General features: G+C 37.8%; 1 long non-coding RNA gene and 1 other non-coding gene across 8 annotated transcripts in view; one reads left to right on the forward strand and one right to left on the reverse strand.

Annotated features, from left to right (window-relative positions):
* LOC116531765 overlaps positions 1-15,663 on the forward strand; it is a 51,037-nt gene that overhangs the window by 21,163 nt on the left and 14,211 nt on the right. For 5 of the 7 annotated variants that reach the window (XR_004260566.1, XR_004260567.1, XR_004260571.1 and 2 more), the window contains one exon: positions 12,032-12,631. This is a non-coding gene — a long non-coding RNA (uncharacterized LOC116531765). Of the gene's footprint in view, positions 1-6,085; positions 6,121-12,031; positions 15,017-15,663 lie in introns of those variants that run through there. The other 2 variants (XR_004260569.1, XR_004260572.1) reach the window with 2 other exon arrangements.
* LOC116531820 lies at positions 11,362-11,468 on the reverse strand. Its single transcript, XR_004260603.1, has one exon. It is a non-coding gene; the product is annotated as a U6 spliceosomal RNA (small nuclear RNA).

Genomic DNA, 15,663 nt, shown 5'->3' on the forward strand with positions numbered 1-15,663 from the left:
ACTCTTGTTACCCAGGCTGGAGTGCAATGGCGCGATCTCGGCTCACCACAACCTCCGCCTCCTAGGTTCAGGCAATTCTCCTGCCTCAGCCTCCTGAGTAGCTGGGATTACAGGCACGCGCCACCATGCCCAGCTAATGTTTTGTAGTTTTAGTAGAGACGGGGTTTCATCATGTTGACCAGGATGGTCTCGATCTCTTGATCTCGTGATCCACCTGCCTTGGCCTCCCAAAGTGCTGGGATTACAGGCGTGAGCCAACGTGCCCGGCTCATTTCTCTTCAAAGATACTTAGGAGTGAAATTGATGAATCATTTCTTAAGTATAGGTTTAACTTTTTAACACACTTCCAAACTATTTTCCAAAGTGACTATGCCATTTTAAAATCTTACCAGCATATACTTATTAATACTTGGTATTGTCAATCTCTTAATTATAGGCATTTTAGTGTTAATGGGGTGAGTGTATGTTATTGTGGTTTTAGTTGCATTTCCCTAATGATTAATTATTTTGAATATTTTTTATGTGTTTATTGGTCATTCATATATTTTCTTTTTTAAATATATATATATATTTTTATTGTACTTCAGATTCTGGGGTACATGTGCAGATCATACAGAATTGTTGCATAGGTACATACATCACAATGTGGTTTGCTGACTCCATCCCCCTGCCACCTATATCTGTCATTTCTCCCCCCCAACCTCCCTACCTCCACTGTTCCTCCCCTAGTCCCCCCAACAGACCCCAGCGTGTGATGCTCCTCTCCCTGTGTCCATGTGTTCTCATTGCTTGGTAGATTCGGCTATTGAAACTTGTGTATGCTTCGCCAAGTTCTCTTGTGTTTTTCAGCTCCATCAGGCCATTTATATTCTTCTCTAAGCTGTTTATTCTCATTAGCATTTCGTCTAACATTTTTTCAAGGTTCTTTGTTTCATTGCATTGGGTTAGAACGTGTTCTTTTAGCTCAGAGAAATTTATTACCCACTTTCTGAAGCCTGTTTCTGTCAATTCATCAGACTCATTCTCTATCCAGCTTTATTCCCTTCCTGGTGAGGAGTTGTGATCCTGTGGAGGAGGACAGGCATTCTGGTTTTTGGTGTTTTCATCCTTTTTGCACTGGTTTTTTCCCATCTTTGTGGATTTATCTACCTGTGGTCTTTGTAGTTGGTGACTTTTGGATGGGGTCTCTGAGTTGACATCCTTTTTGTTGATGCTGAAGTCACTTCTTTCTGTTTTTTACTTTTTCCTTTTAACACTCAGGCCCGTCTGCTATAGGCCTGCTGGAGGTCCACTCCAGACCCTGCTTGCCTGAGGATCACCCTTGGGGGCTGCACAACAGTAAGGGTTGCTGCCAGTTTCTTCTTCTGTTATCTTTGTCCTAGAAGGGTACCCACCAGATGTCAGCCTGAGCTCTCCTTTACGAGTGTCTCTTTGGATATACGGGGTCAGGGAGCTACTTGTGGAGACAATTGGTCCCTTATAGGAGTTCAAGTGCTGAGCTGGGAACTCCGTTGTTGTGTTTAGAGCTTCTGTGCAGGTATGTTTAAGCCTGCTGCAGCAGAACTCATAAACGCCTTTTTCCCCAGGTACTCTGTCCTGGGAAGGTGGGGCTTTATTTATAAGTTTCTGACATGTTGCTGCCTTTTTTCAGAGATGCCTTGCCCAGCAAGGTGGTAGTCCAGCCACAGTCTGCCAGCAGAGTCATTACTGAACTGTTGTGGGCTCTTCTCTGCTGCTGTGTAAACTTCCCGTTAGAACTGCCTCAGTAATGGTGGTCTGCCTCAGTAATGGTGGACTGCCTTGGTAATGGTGGACTGCCTCAGTAAAAGTAGATTGCCTGGGTAATGACAGACTGCCTTGGTCGTGGTGGACTGCCTCAGTAATGGCTGATGCCCTTCCCCCCACTGAGCTGGGCTGTCCCGGGTCCAGCTGTGCTTGCTGCAAAACTCTCAATCCAGAGTGTTTCAGGCTGGTTTTTATGCGGGGTGGGACCTGCTGAGCCAGATCACCTAGCTCTCTGTTTTAGCCCCCTTTTTTTGGTTGAATGGGCAACTGTATCCCAGGCATTCCAGGCAACCGTTGAAACAGGCACCCGGATTTGTGCGAGTTTTTGTAGGGAGACCTGCCGCGCCAGCTGAAACAGCCATGCTGGAATCTTTTGGCACTTTTCAGTCCGGGAATCTTCTGGTCTGTGGGCAGTAAAAACTCATTTGGAAATGTGGTGATCACTCACCCTCTGCATTCTTCTCGCTGGGAACTGCACTCCAGAACTGTTCCTATTTGGCCCTTTTGGATCTCCCTATTCGTATATTTTCTTAGGAGATATGTCTTCTAAAATCCTTTACACATTTTAAATTAGCTTCTGACTATATAGCTGTATAAATTCTTTGCACTATCTGTATATAAATCCTTGATCAAATAAATGATTTGCAAATATTTTCTCCAAGTGTATGGTTTATCTTTTTATTTTCTTAATGCTGTCTTTTGAAGAACAAAAGTTTTAAATTTTGTTGAAGTATAATTTATCATAATTTCTTTTCTGAATCGTATTTTTGATATCAAATCTAAAAATCTTTTTTGCCTATTCCAAGGCCACAAAGTTTTTTCTTCTATCTTTTAAAGAAGTTTTATAGTTTTAGTTCTTATATTGAAGCTTATGGTCCATTTAAATTAATTTTTGTGTATATCTGCTGGTGGGGATGTAAATTAGTACAACCTCTGTAGAAAACAGTATGGACATTTCTTTAAAAACTAAAAGTAGAGCTACCATTTGATCCAACAATCCCACTTCTGAGTGTCATTATAAAAAAGGAAATAAGTTGTTATAAAAAAAGACACCTGCACGCATATATGCATTGCAGTACAATTCACAACTGCAAAGATATGCAACTAACATAAGTGCCCATTGACCAATAAGTGCATAAGGAAAATATGCTGTTTATACACCATGAATACTACTCAACCATACAAGAATAAAATAATGTCTTCTGCAAGCAACTTTGATGAAGGTGGAGGCATAATTCTAAGTGAAGTAACTCAGAATAGAAAACCAAATGTTGTATGTTCTCACTTATAAGTGGTAGCTAAGCTATGGGTATGCAAAGGCATACATGATATAATGGACTATGAAGACTTAGAAGAAGAAGGGTAGGAGGGAGCGCAAGTAATAAAAAGCTGCATATTGGGCACAATGTACACTGCTCAGGCGACGGGTACACTAAAATCTCAGACTTCACCACTGTACAATTCATCCATGCAACCAAAAACCACTTGCCCTTTAAAAGCTATTGAAATATAATTTGTTAAATAAAAATACAAATCAAAAAGGCAAAACATAATTTTTTAGTTCACTCTCATGGTGCTATTAAAGATGTATCCAAGATTAGGTAATTTATAATGAAAAGAGGTTTAATTGAGTCACAGTTCAGCATGCATGGCTGTGGAGGCCTCAGAAAACTTACAGTCATGGTGGAAGGGGAAGCATACATATCCTTTTTCACAAGGCAGCAGCAAGGAGAAGTGCCAAGCAAAAGGGGGAAAAGGACCTTATAAAACCATCAGATCTCATGAGAACTCACTCAGTATCATGAGAATGAAGCATGAGGGTAACTGCCCCGATGATTAAATTACCTCCCACCACCAGGTTCCTCCTGTGACTCATGGAGTTTTTGAGAAATACAATTCAAGATGAAATTTGGGTGGGGACACAGCCAAACCATATCAATAAATGTTATCTGTTGAACAGAACTATCTTTTCTATAGGGATTGCTTTGGCACCATTGTCAAAAATCAGTTGCTCATAAATGTGAAGGTTTATTTTTGTACTCTCTATTCTATTCCATTGACCAGCATGTCTGTTCTCATGGCCAATACCACTCTGAATTGATTACTCTAGTTTTACAGTAAATTTTGAAATAAAGTAATGTAAATTGTGTTTTTTCCCCCTAAATTTATATTGTCTAATCTAGATCCTTTGTGTTTTACTATGTATTTTAGAATCAACTTGCTAATTTCTACAAAATCCTTACTGGGTTTTGGTAGGGATTACATTTGAATTTATAGATAAATTTGGGTAGAATTGCCCTCTCAACAATACTGTGTTTTCCAACCCAGGAACATAACATGTTTCTCCTTTTATTTAGATCTTCACAAAACATTGTTTTGAAGTTCTCAGTGTATGAGTCTTATACTTCTTTTGTTGGTATTTTCCCGTGTCTTATTAATTTTTATTGTATTGTGAGTGCAATTTTTTCTTAGTATCATTTTAGATTGTTCCTTGCTAGCATATAAAAATAAAATAGTCATTAGTTCTAGCATGTTTTTAAAAATAGATTCCATCAGATATTCTACACACATTTTCTGTGATTAAGGACAGTTTTATTTCTTTATTCCCAGTCTGGATGCCTTTTATTATTTTTTCCTGGCCTATCCTGGCTATAACTTGCAATAAAATTTTCAATAGAAGTGGTAAGAATGGGCATGCTTGTCTTATTTCTGATCTCCTGGGGTAAGATTTTAGTCTTTCACCATCAAATATCACATAGGTATAGGTTTCTTGAGAAAAGCTTTTTATAAAATTTAAGAAGTTTGCTTTCTCTAGTTTGTGGAAAGTTCTTTTTATTTTATCATGGATTTTGTTAAATGATTTTCCTGTATCTATTGAGATGATCTCTTTATTCTATTAATATTATATGTAACATTAATTTATTTTCAGATGTGAAACTAACATTACTTCCCTGAGGTAATTCCCACTTTGTCATGGTGTGTACTTAAAAATACATGTTTATGTATTCAGTTTGCTAGTATTATTTTTTAAGAGTTTTTGCATCTATTTTTATGAGAGATTTTAGTCTATAGTTTTTCCTACTTCTGCTGTCTTTGTTTTGTGTTGTTATCTGGGTAACAACTCATCAAATGAGTTGGGAAATATTTCCTCCTCACCTATTGGTATGGATTGAATTGTGCCCTCCTCCCTAAATTTATATTTTAAAATGCTAAGTGCCAGTACCTCCGAATGTGATCTTATTTGGAGATAAGGTTTTTTATAGAGATAATCAAGTTAAAATGAGGTCTTTAGGATGGGTCATAATCCAATACAACTGGTATCCTTATAAGAAGGGGAAATTTGGACACAGACACAGATAGAGGGAAGACAATGTGAAGACGGGCAGAAGATGACTCTGCAAGCCAATGAAAGAGACCTGGAACAGATCCCCCCCACCCCTAAGTCCTTGGAAGGAACCAACCTACCAACACCTTGCTTTTGGACATGTAGCCTCTAGAACTGTGAGACAATACATTTCTGTAGTTTAAGCCACATAATGTGGTTCTTTGTTGTGGCATCCCTGATCAACAAATACACATGTTTTCTGCAGAGTTTGTATAGGATTGGCAAGATTTATTTCTGAAATATTGGATACAATTTACCAGTAAAGTCATCTGGGCCTAGAATTTTTTTGTGTGTGTGGGGGAAGATTTTAAATTACTAATGCAATTTCTTATTTGTTGTCTGTCATTCTCTTCAGATTTTAAATTTCTGATTGAATCAGTTTTGGTAATTTTTGTCTTTCTAGGAATTTATACATTTCATCTGCATTATGTAATTTGCTAGCATAAAGCTGTTCGTAATATTCCCTTAAAATCCTTTCTGTAGGGTCAGTAGTTACAGTCTCTTCTCATTCCTGATTTTGATAATTTACATCTTCTTTTTCTCTTTGTCAGTCTTGCAAAAATTTTATCAATTTTATTTCTCTTTTCAAATAATTGGTTTTTGACTTTTTTCCCTATTTTTATTTTATAGATTTGTATTCTGATCTCTATTGCTTCCTTCCATTTACTTTGGGTTTAATTTGCCCTTCTCTTTCTCCCTTTTTGAAGTGAAAGCTTAGGTTATGGATTATAGATCTTTCTTCTTTTAATTTAAGCATTTAAAGCTATAAACTTTCTTCTAGGCCTCGCATTAACTACCCTCATACCTTTCAGTGGTTTTGTTTTTATTCAGTTTGAAATATTTTCTAATTAATCTTATGATGTTTTCTTTGACCCATGATTATTTAATAATTTATTTATTATTATTTTTTTTTAGATGGAGTTTTGCTCTTGTTGCCCAGGCAGGAGTGCAATGGCATGATCTCGGCTCACTGCAACCCAGGTTCAAACGATTCTCCTTCCTCAGCCTCCCAAGTATCTGGGATTACAGGTGCCCACCACTAGGCCCAGTGAATTTTTGTATTTTTGATAGAGATGGGGTTTCACAGATGGAGTCTCACTCTATCACTGAGGCTGGAGTTCAGTGACATGATCTCAGCTCACTGCAACCTCTGCCTCCCAGGTTCAAGCAATTCTCCTGTCTCCCTCAGCCTCCTGAGTAGTGTCGACTACAGGTGCATGCCATCCTGCCAGCTAATTTTTGTATTTTTAGTAGATACGGGATTTTGCCATGTTGGCCAGGCTGGTCTCTACCTCCTGATCTCAGGGGATCTACCCACCTCAGCCTCCCAAAGTGCTGGGATTACAGATGTGAGCCACCACTCCCAGCCCCTATGGTTATTTAGAAGCATGCTTTTCAAATGTTTTAGGGTTTACTAAATTTCTTTCTGTTAATTTTCAATTTAGTGCCATCAGGGTTGGAGGACATACTCCAGATGACTTCAATCCTTTTAAGTTTATAGAGACTAGTTTTGTGATCCAGCAAAGGCTCTATCCTGGAAAATGTTCCATGTGGATGTGAAACGATTGTGTACCCTGCTGTTGTGTGGGAGCATTCTGTATGTTAGTTGGGTAAAGTTGGTTGGTAGTTGTGCAAGATTTATATATCCTTATTCATTTTATGTCTAGTCATTCTGTCAGTTACTTAGGGAGGGACTTGAAATTTCTGATTATAATTACTAAATTGCCCATTTCTCCTTTCCGTTCTGGCAGCTTTTGCTGCATGTATGTGTTATTCAATGCCCTGTCTTTATAATTGTTTTATATTTCTGATGTTTTGATGCTTTTATCATTATGAAGTGTTGCTATTTATCCCTAGCAATATTTCTTGTTTTAAATTCTATTTTTTTCTGATATTAACATAGCTACTTCAACTCCCTTATGGTAGCAGTTTGCATGATTTATATATATTTTCTTCATTCTTTTTGTTTTTGTTTTGCTTGTTTGCTTTCTTTCTTTCTTTCTTTCTTTCTTTCTTTCTTTCTTTCTTTCTTTCCTTCTTTCTTTGTTTCTTTCTTTCTCTTTCCTTCCTTCCTTTCTTTTTTCTTTTCTTTTCTTTTTTCTTTCCTTTTCTTTTTTGAGATGGAGTCTCTCTTTGTTTCCCAGGCTAGAGTGTACTGGTGTGATCTTGGCTTACTGCAATTTCTGCCTCCCAGGTTCAAGCAATTTTCTTGCCTCAGCCTCCTGAGTAGCTGGGATTACAGGCGTGCACCACCATGCCTGGCTAATTTTTGCATTTTTATTAGAGATTGGGTTTCACCATGTTGGCCAAGCTAGTCTCGAACTCTTGACTTCCAGCGATCCACCCACCTCAGCCTCCCAAAGTGCTGGGATTACAGGCATGAACCAGCCATATTTTCCCCATTCTTTTACTTTGAAACTACTTGTGTCTTTGAATTAAAATTGCTTTTCTTGAAGACAGCTTATGTAGTCATGTGTCAGTTAACGATGGGGATATGTTTTGAGAAATGTACCTTTCCAGAAACCTAGATGGTGTAGCCTACTACACGCCTAGGCTATATGGTATAACCTAGTGATCCTAGGCTACACACCTGCACAGCATGTTACTGTATTCAACATTGCAGGCAGTTGTAACATAATCAGTAAAAATATGATATAAAAGATAAAAAATGTAACACCTGTATAGGGCACTTACTGTAAGGACTTTTAGGCTGACTGATGGCACCATGGATGCTATATTAACCTCTGTGACCTGCACAGAGACTCCAGATGAATTCCTAGAAAATCTGAAGTAATTGGAAAACCATGAAAAGGGAAAGAAATTATTAACACCTTCAGAGCCTACTTAACTTTGAGATATTCTCTATTGTTCCTTATTCCCACCCCAATTGATAAGGCCATTGGACTTTGTAACCAACCTTGGTCAACCTCATGACTCCACACCCTATGACCCCCTACCAGCTTGCAAACCTACGACCCCCTCCCAGCCTGCTAAACACTGCCCTAAACTGTAACTTCTGTAACTTTCCACTGCCCATGCCAAACCTATAAAACCAACTCCTATCCCACTGCCCTTCGCTGACTCTCTTTTCAGACTCAGCCCACCCGCACCTGGGTGAATAAACAGCCATGTTGCTAACACAAAGCCTGTTTGGGGGTCTCTTCATTCAGAGCATGCGTTTTAACACTTACCGTGAATGGAGTTTGCAGGACAGAAGTTGCTCCAAGTGAGTCTTTGAGTGAATGGTGATTGAATGTGAAGGCCTTGGACATTACTGTACCCTATTGCAGACTTCATACACACTGTATACTTAGGCTACACCTACTTTGTTAAAAATAGTTTTCTTTCTTCAATAATAAAATAATCTTAGCATACTATAACTTATCTACTTTATACCCTTTTTAATATCTGAACTTTGACTTTTTAATAATAATATTTAGCTTAAAGCACGTATTGTACAGCTCTACAAAGTATTTTCATCTTTTATATCCTTATTCCATTTTTTCTATTTTTAAAATTTATAATTTTTTTTCCTGATTTTCAAACTTATTTGTTAAAAATGAAGTGACAAACACATACATGTGTCTAAGCCTCTACAGGGTCAGGATCATCAGTATCAGTTTCCCACCTCCACATCTTGTCCCACTGGAAGGTCTTCAGGGTCAGTAACATGCACAGAGCTGTCACCTCCTATGATAGCAATACTTTCCTTGGGAATATCTCCTGAAGGACCTACCTGAGACTGTTTTACAGTTAACTATTTTTTTTAAAGTAGATTTACACTCTAAAACAGAAAAAAAAAAAAAAAAAAAAAGGTATAGTATGATATACACATAAACCAGTAGCATGGTCATTTATTATCATTATCAAGTATTAGAGACTGCACTATAATTATGTGAGCTATACTTCATATGACTACTAGTAGATTTGTTTACACCAGCATCACCACAGTCTCATGAGTAATGCTTTGTGGTGCAACATTATGACAGCTATGACATTACTAGGCAATAGAAAATTTTTAGCTTCTTTATAATCCTATGGGGCCACCATTCTATATGCAGCCTGTCATGGACTGAAATGTCATGATTTGGTACATGACTGAGGCTTGAGCTTGGTTTTTTTGTACAGGTTGATAATTGCCTTTTAATTGGTGTGTTTAATTCATTACATTTAATTATTGATATGATTGGATTTACATGTGCCATTTAACTATTTGTTTTTGTATGTCCCATGTCTTCTTCCCCCTATTCTCTTTTGCTGACTTCTCTTGTGTTAAACACATCTTTTTTTTTTAAGTGTGAGACATTTTAAGGCCTAAGTTATTTTATTAACTATTTCAAAATTCAATTTTCTTAGTGGTTACTCTAGGGATTACAATACACATCTTATCACCGTCTACCTTAGCTTAATACTGGGAATTTTCAAAAATATAACAACTTTGTTTTAATAGCTCCATTTTCCATTCTTTGTGCCATTAGTGCCATATTTATTATACCTATCTATGCCATAAATCCAACAGAACAGTGGTATAGTTGTTGCCTTATGCAATCATAAAACATTTAAACAAACATTTAAACTATTTTATATTAACAAATATATATATATGTCATATGTACTTATATATATCTATAAATATATATTTAAGCAGAACATTTAAAACAATCTCTAATAATAAAAGAGAAAGAAACTGTTCATACGGTCTTTTATGTTAATCCACATATGTATCATTTCCATTGCTCTTCATTTCTTTCTGTGGATTCATTTTCTGGTATCATTTTCTTTCAACCTGAAAGTCTTCCTTTAGTATTTCTTATGGAACAGCTCTGCTAGCTGTAGAGTTTGTTTTTGTACATCTTTCTTTTGAGGCAGAATCTTGCTCTGTTGCCCAGGCTGGAGTGCAGTGGCATGATCTTGGCTCACTGCCACTTCCACCTCCAGAGTCCAAGTGATTCTTGTGCCTCAGTGTCCTGAGTAGCTGGGACTGCTGGTGACCAACACCATGCCCGGCTAATTTGCATTTTTTGTAGAGTTGTGTTTCACCATGTTGGCCAGACTGGTCTCAAACTCCTGAGCTCAAATGATCCACCTGCCTTGGCCTCCCAAAGTGCTGGGATTACAGGTGTGAGCAGCCGCACCCAGCCTGTTTTTATATATCTTTAAATGAATTTATTTTACCTTCATTTTTGAAAGATATTTTGCTGGACATAATATTTTGAAAGATATTTTTCTGGACATTGGTTGACATTTTTTTTCTTTGAGCCTTTTGAATATGTTGTTCTACTCTCTTTTGGTCTCCATTGATTCTGATAGAAACTCACTGCTAAATACATTGTTGTTCTTGTGTACATTGGAGTTATTTTTTTCTTACTGCACTCAAGATTTTTAAATTGTCTTTGGCTTTTGGCAATTTCACTATGATGTACAAATCTTTTTGTGTTTTTCTTACCTAAGTTTGTTGGGCTTCTTGAACCCGCTGATTAATGTTTTTCAGCATAGTTGGGAAGTTTTCAGGGCATTATTTCTTCAAAAAAATTTTTTTTTAACTTTTCCCTCCTCTCTTCCCCTTCAGGACTCCTATTTTATGTATGTTGGTATGCTTGATGTTGTCCCAGAGGTGTCTGAGCCTCTGTTCATTTTTCTCCAATCTTTTTACCCTGTGTTCTTTAGAAAGGATCATTTCTTTTTTTTTTCTTCCCTTTTTTAAAAATTTTTCTGAGATGGAATTTTGCTCTTGTCACCCAGCCTGGAGTGCAGTGGCATGATCTCACTGCAACCTCCACCTCCTGGGTTCAAGTGCTTCTCCTGCCTCAGCCTCCCAACTAGATGGGATTACAGGTGCCCGCCACAATGCCTGGCTAATTTTTTATATTTTTAGTAGACATGGGGTTTCATCATGTTGGCCAGGCTGGTCTCGAACTCCTGACCTCAGGTGATTCACCTGCCTCGGCCTCCCAAAGTGCAGGGATTACAGGTGTGAGCCACCATGCCTGGTCACAGAAAGGATAATTTCTACTGATCTATTTATATCTATAGATGTGAGATGACAGAAGGAAATAATCAGTAAGTTCAGACTCCTGCTGTTCTTGTATGACATTTGAGCAGGTTTCACGAATAGACCCTTTTTAGTTTATTATTTGTTTTTGGTTGATTTCCAGTCCTAAAATACTTGTTTAAACAATTTTATACTTAGTTTTTAAATTAAATGCCTCATGAATTTGTGTGTCATCCTCATGCAGGGGCCATGCTAATTTTCCCTGTATCATTCCAACTTTAGTACATGTGCTGCTGAAGTGAGCAAAACAATTTTATACTTTTATATTTGTTTTTGGGGGAGAGGATTGGTTCACCCTTTTAGGCTTCTCTAACTTGACGTATGATCTCTGGTGTGTTTATAGTTTTTTTAAAAAAATGTTTATACTTGGAATTTTCATTTTGTATAATCAATTGCTTGAGATAGGCATCTAACTTTATTTTTCTTCCTAATGAATAGATAATTTGCCAAACAACTTCCGGCTGATTGACTGCATACCCAGCTTCAGTCTGTTTGTGTATATAATTTTTGGATGAGACTAATGTTTGAGTATGTTTGTGTATGTTGGTGCAGCTGTGGAAGAAAACAAATGACATGTATGTCCTCAAAATAAAATGAATCACCTCAAAATATTAAGATAAGATGGAAGCATTTGTATGCAATGGATGAGATTAATCTGTGAAGACATCCCAGAAATTACCAGTGTTTAGATTGTTATTTGTGATTGTGTTGTGTTTGACTTTGAGCCATTCATGACTCTACATGCTTGTTTTTACATCCTGTCTACATTTTTTCCTGTATCTAATCTTAGTCCAACATTTTGATTTTAGCTTTTCTGCTATTTTGATACACTTGGCAACAACGTGGGACCCTTATTTAAAAGTGCAAGTGCCCTTATAAAAGAGACCCCAGAAAGATTCCTAACCCCCTTTACCATGTGAAGACACAGAAAAAGACAGCCATCTGGGATCCAGAAAGCAGACCCTCATCAGATACCAAATCTGCCAATACTTTGTCTTTGCACTTCCAGCCTCTAGGACGACAAGCAACTAATTTCTGCCTGTTTAGGAGCCACCCAGTCTATGGCATTTTGTTATAGCAGCTTGACCAGACTAAAACAATGACTCATATATAAGGAAAATCAACGTTTAGCAAGTCATTTTTATGGCAATGACCCCTCACTCAAGGATATTCAGCAGATAATTGCAGAAGGATATAGGAATTCACCTCTGTCTGCAACAGTTCCGAAAAAAAGTCTCTTAAACATCGCAATTCAAGATGATGAGTTTTCTTATTGAAGATGGCCATTCCTTTCTAGAGGACCAAGAACTTCACTTTATTGCTGGCAGCATGAACTGCTCATGGCAGCATGAAAAAAACAGAGTCCTGAATATGAAGTAGAAAAAAGGAAAGAAGTCATGGCTCAGTTGGTAAGTCTGGGGCTTTTGGCAAATTCAACAGGAGGATGTGTCCTGAAAGAGAAATGGGCTTCATTTTAGGTAGGTAACTATATCTCCACAGTAATTAGAGACAGAGTACATAAAGCACATCGTATGACATAGGATTCAATAAATGGTAGTTATCAATATCTTCATTGTTATAATCATATGATAGTTATTTTGTGATATAGCTAAAATAAAAAAAAATTAAGAAAACCAGCCACCCCTAAATGAAATGTTAGGGTGAAATTCCAGACTCTGAAAAGCCAAGTCCCAGATAGAACCATAATGCCAAGCCCCCGTATGTGGCAGTACTGTGCTGAGAGGTCAGCCCTGCCTGGAAGCGTCACCTACCTTGTCAGTTGCACCATCACTGTAGTTAGCCACCTCATGCTGGGGGGTTTTTCTATGGCATACAGTAGGCCTGCTGAGAGAGTCTTTGATGCTATTTATTTGGGCTGATATAAGATCTATGGCTGCCTACATGGGCAACATTTCAGGGGTAGCACACAGGCTTTGAGATCTGGATCCAGCACGACTCATCTCCTAGCTGTGTGAGCTTAGCAAGTTGCTTTATCCCTCAAAGACACAGGTCTCTTATCTATAAAACAGGGATGATGATACTTTGCAGGGTTTTTGTGAAAATTGGAGATAATATGTAGGAAGTGTTCAGTACGCTACAAGTGCTACATAATGGTATTATTTAAACAGTTCAACAGCATCCATTAATGAGCCCTATCTTGGAGGTTTTACTTGAGGATTAAAAGAAAACAATATGTAAAGTACCTAGTACATAATAGACTCTTAATAATTGGTAGACTGTTACCTAAATTTCAAGGAATACAGTTTTCAAATGGACTTCTTTAAGTGTAATTCTCAATTTGTAGTTAAGAGGCTTGGGTCTTGGATTTAGAGCTAATTAACTGTGTACTCTTAAGCAAATCACTCTGGGTCTCAGTTTCCTCATTCAAAAATTACATATTTGCACAAATGAGAAACAAAGTATCTTTTTTTAATAAATTGGAAAGGAAAGTTTCTTTACGCTTAGCAGGGAAGGAGCTTTGGAACACTAGGGAACATTTGAGAAGGCTAGCTTAACACTACTAAGTTAGGGTCATTAAATTTTCAAAATGAATGAATTCATTACAAATAAGAGAGGAAAAAAAATAGTTTATATGTAGCCGAGTTAATTCATTCAGACACATTTGCTGTGCACCTGAGTCTTGAAGAAAAGTCTTGTTCATCTGAGCTCTTCCAAAAGGGATTTTTGATGCAGTCTTACATGTTTTGCTTTCTTCTCACATCAAAACATTCCACATACTTTGAATTTAGATGCAGCCCTTCCTTCTGGTATTAAGGAAGCAGTGAATACATCACCATCAGCCTTCTTTCTATCAATATGAGAGACCTACCTGCTGGTTTTTGTTTTTTTTTTTTTTCTTAATAATAAGAAGAACACCTTGTTTTGCCAGCCAAAAGATTCAGCTTACCTTTAAAGAACCTTTCCTCTTAATTAAAAAGCTATTAATTACATACTTTGCAAAACACTTCTTTGAGTTAAATATTGGTATTTGTGGGGGAGGGGTGTGGGGAGAGGTTGGTGAATGAGAAAGCTCTGCTTTGGGGATTTTGATACAAAAACTATTAAGGGATTATGTGGTTGCCTTAGCCAGTGCATACATTTGTTATGATCCATTTATTTGTTCTGGTATGCTCAGTGCCTGGCACATAGTACAGGAAGCTGCTAAAATGTTTGTCGAATTAGTAAATGAATACGAAAAATGTCTTTTCATAGTGTCCAATAAGGAAAATAGCATAAATAAACTTTAGTGTGTTTCTGGTAGATCCCATTTGTATAGCATTTAATTGGGCAGAGCACATGGGCTTTGGGAAATTGGGTTTAGGAGCAGTCAGGGAAGTGGGGAGACTGGCTTAGCACCTGATGGGACCTCTTCCTTCAGACAGAGGAAGGGATGGAGTAGTGTGAGGAGGTTAACAACCCATTGCTGTGGGCTTAGCATTCAGTCTCCAGCCCAAATAAGGCCTGTTGGCTTCCTCCAACTATAGTTGGGAATTGGGTGTGCCTGTGTGGGGAGGATGGGTAGGAATGGCTGAGCCTTGCCTGAGTTATTGGAAAGAAGCAAAGGTTGCACAAACAAAAATGCTGAGACTAAAAATGTGTTTATATATGGTATGAAGCAAGTGAATGACTCTCACACTCACATTTGGTACTTGATGCCACTTTTTACGAATGATGACTTTTCATGTTGAAGATGCCCCTTCCTTTCTAGAGGACCAAGAACTTTGCTTTGTTCCTGGCAGCATGCACTGCTCATGGCAGCATGAAAAAAACAGTCTTGAGTATGAAGCAGAAAACAAGTAGACTAGAAATCATGGCTCAACTGGTAAGCTGTGGGGCTTTTGGCAAATTCTTTAACCTCTCCAGGGCTCTGCTACAACATCTGTAAGGTGAGGCATTTGGACTAGGGGATCTTTTTTATTCAGCAACATAAACTGTGCTGGGTGCCAGGCAGTGGGATCTCAAGTTGAGTCACACACAGTCTTGATTCACATTCTGGCTGATAAGAGCTGGAATTTAAAATACCAGCAGACACACAGGAAGGAATGATTCATTCTGTTTGCTAGGGCTTGGAAGCTAATATTTGAAAAGTATGAATTCCCTAGAAATTTATTAATTTTGTCATCATTCATTCGCTCATTCAACAAATGTTGACACTGTGGCAACTGTATACAAGGGTGCCTACTGTCTATGAAGGATGGGGGAAATAGTCATGAAAAAAGCAGACAAAATCTTTACTTTCTTTCAGTTTAATCTAAGCCGAAAGTGCTAGGGGAGGTTGGGAAAAGGTACTATTAGTATTTAGCATTGAATCAATATTAATATTGTTTCATTTCACTCTCCCAGTACATCCACAAAGAAGACAGTACCCTCATTTTACAGTGAGAAACCTGAGGCCTAGAGGAGTGAAATCATTCACTGAGCTCATACTAAGTCATAAGGA

Source organism: Sapajus apella, unplaced genomic scaffold (assembly GCF_009761245.1).
Source record: "Sapajus apella isolate SASKATOON/1434 unplaced genomic scaffold, GSC_monkey_1.0 scaffold72, whole genome shotgun sequence".
Taxonomy (NCBI): domain Eukaryota; kingdom Metazoa; phylum Chordata; class Mammalia; order Primates; family Cebidae; genus Sapajus; species Sapajus apella.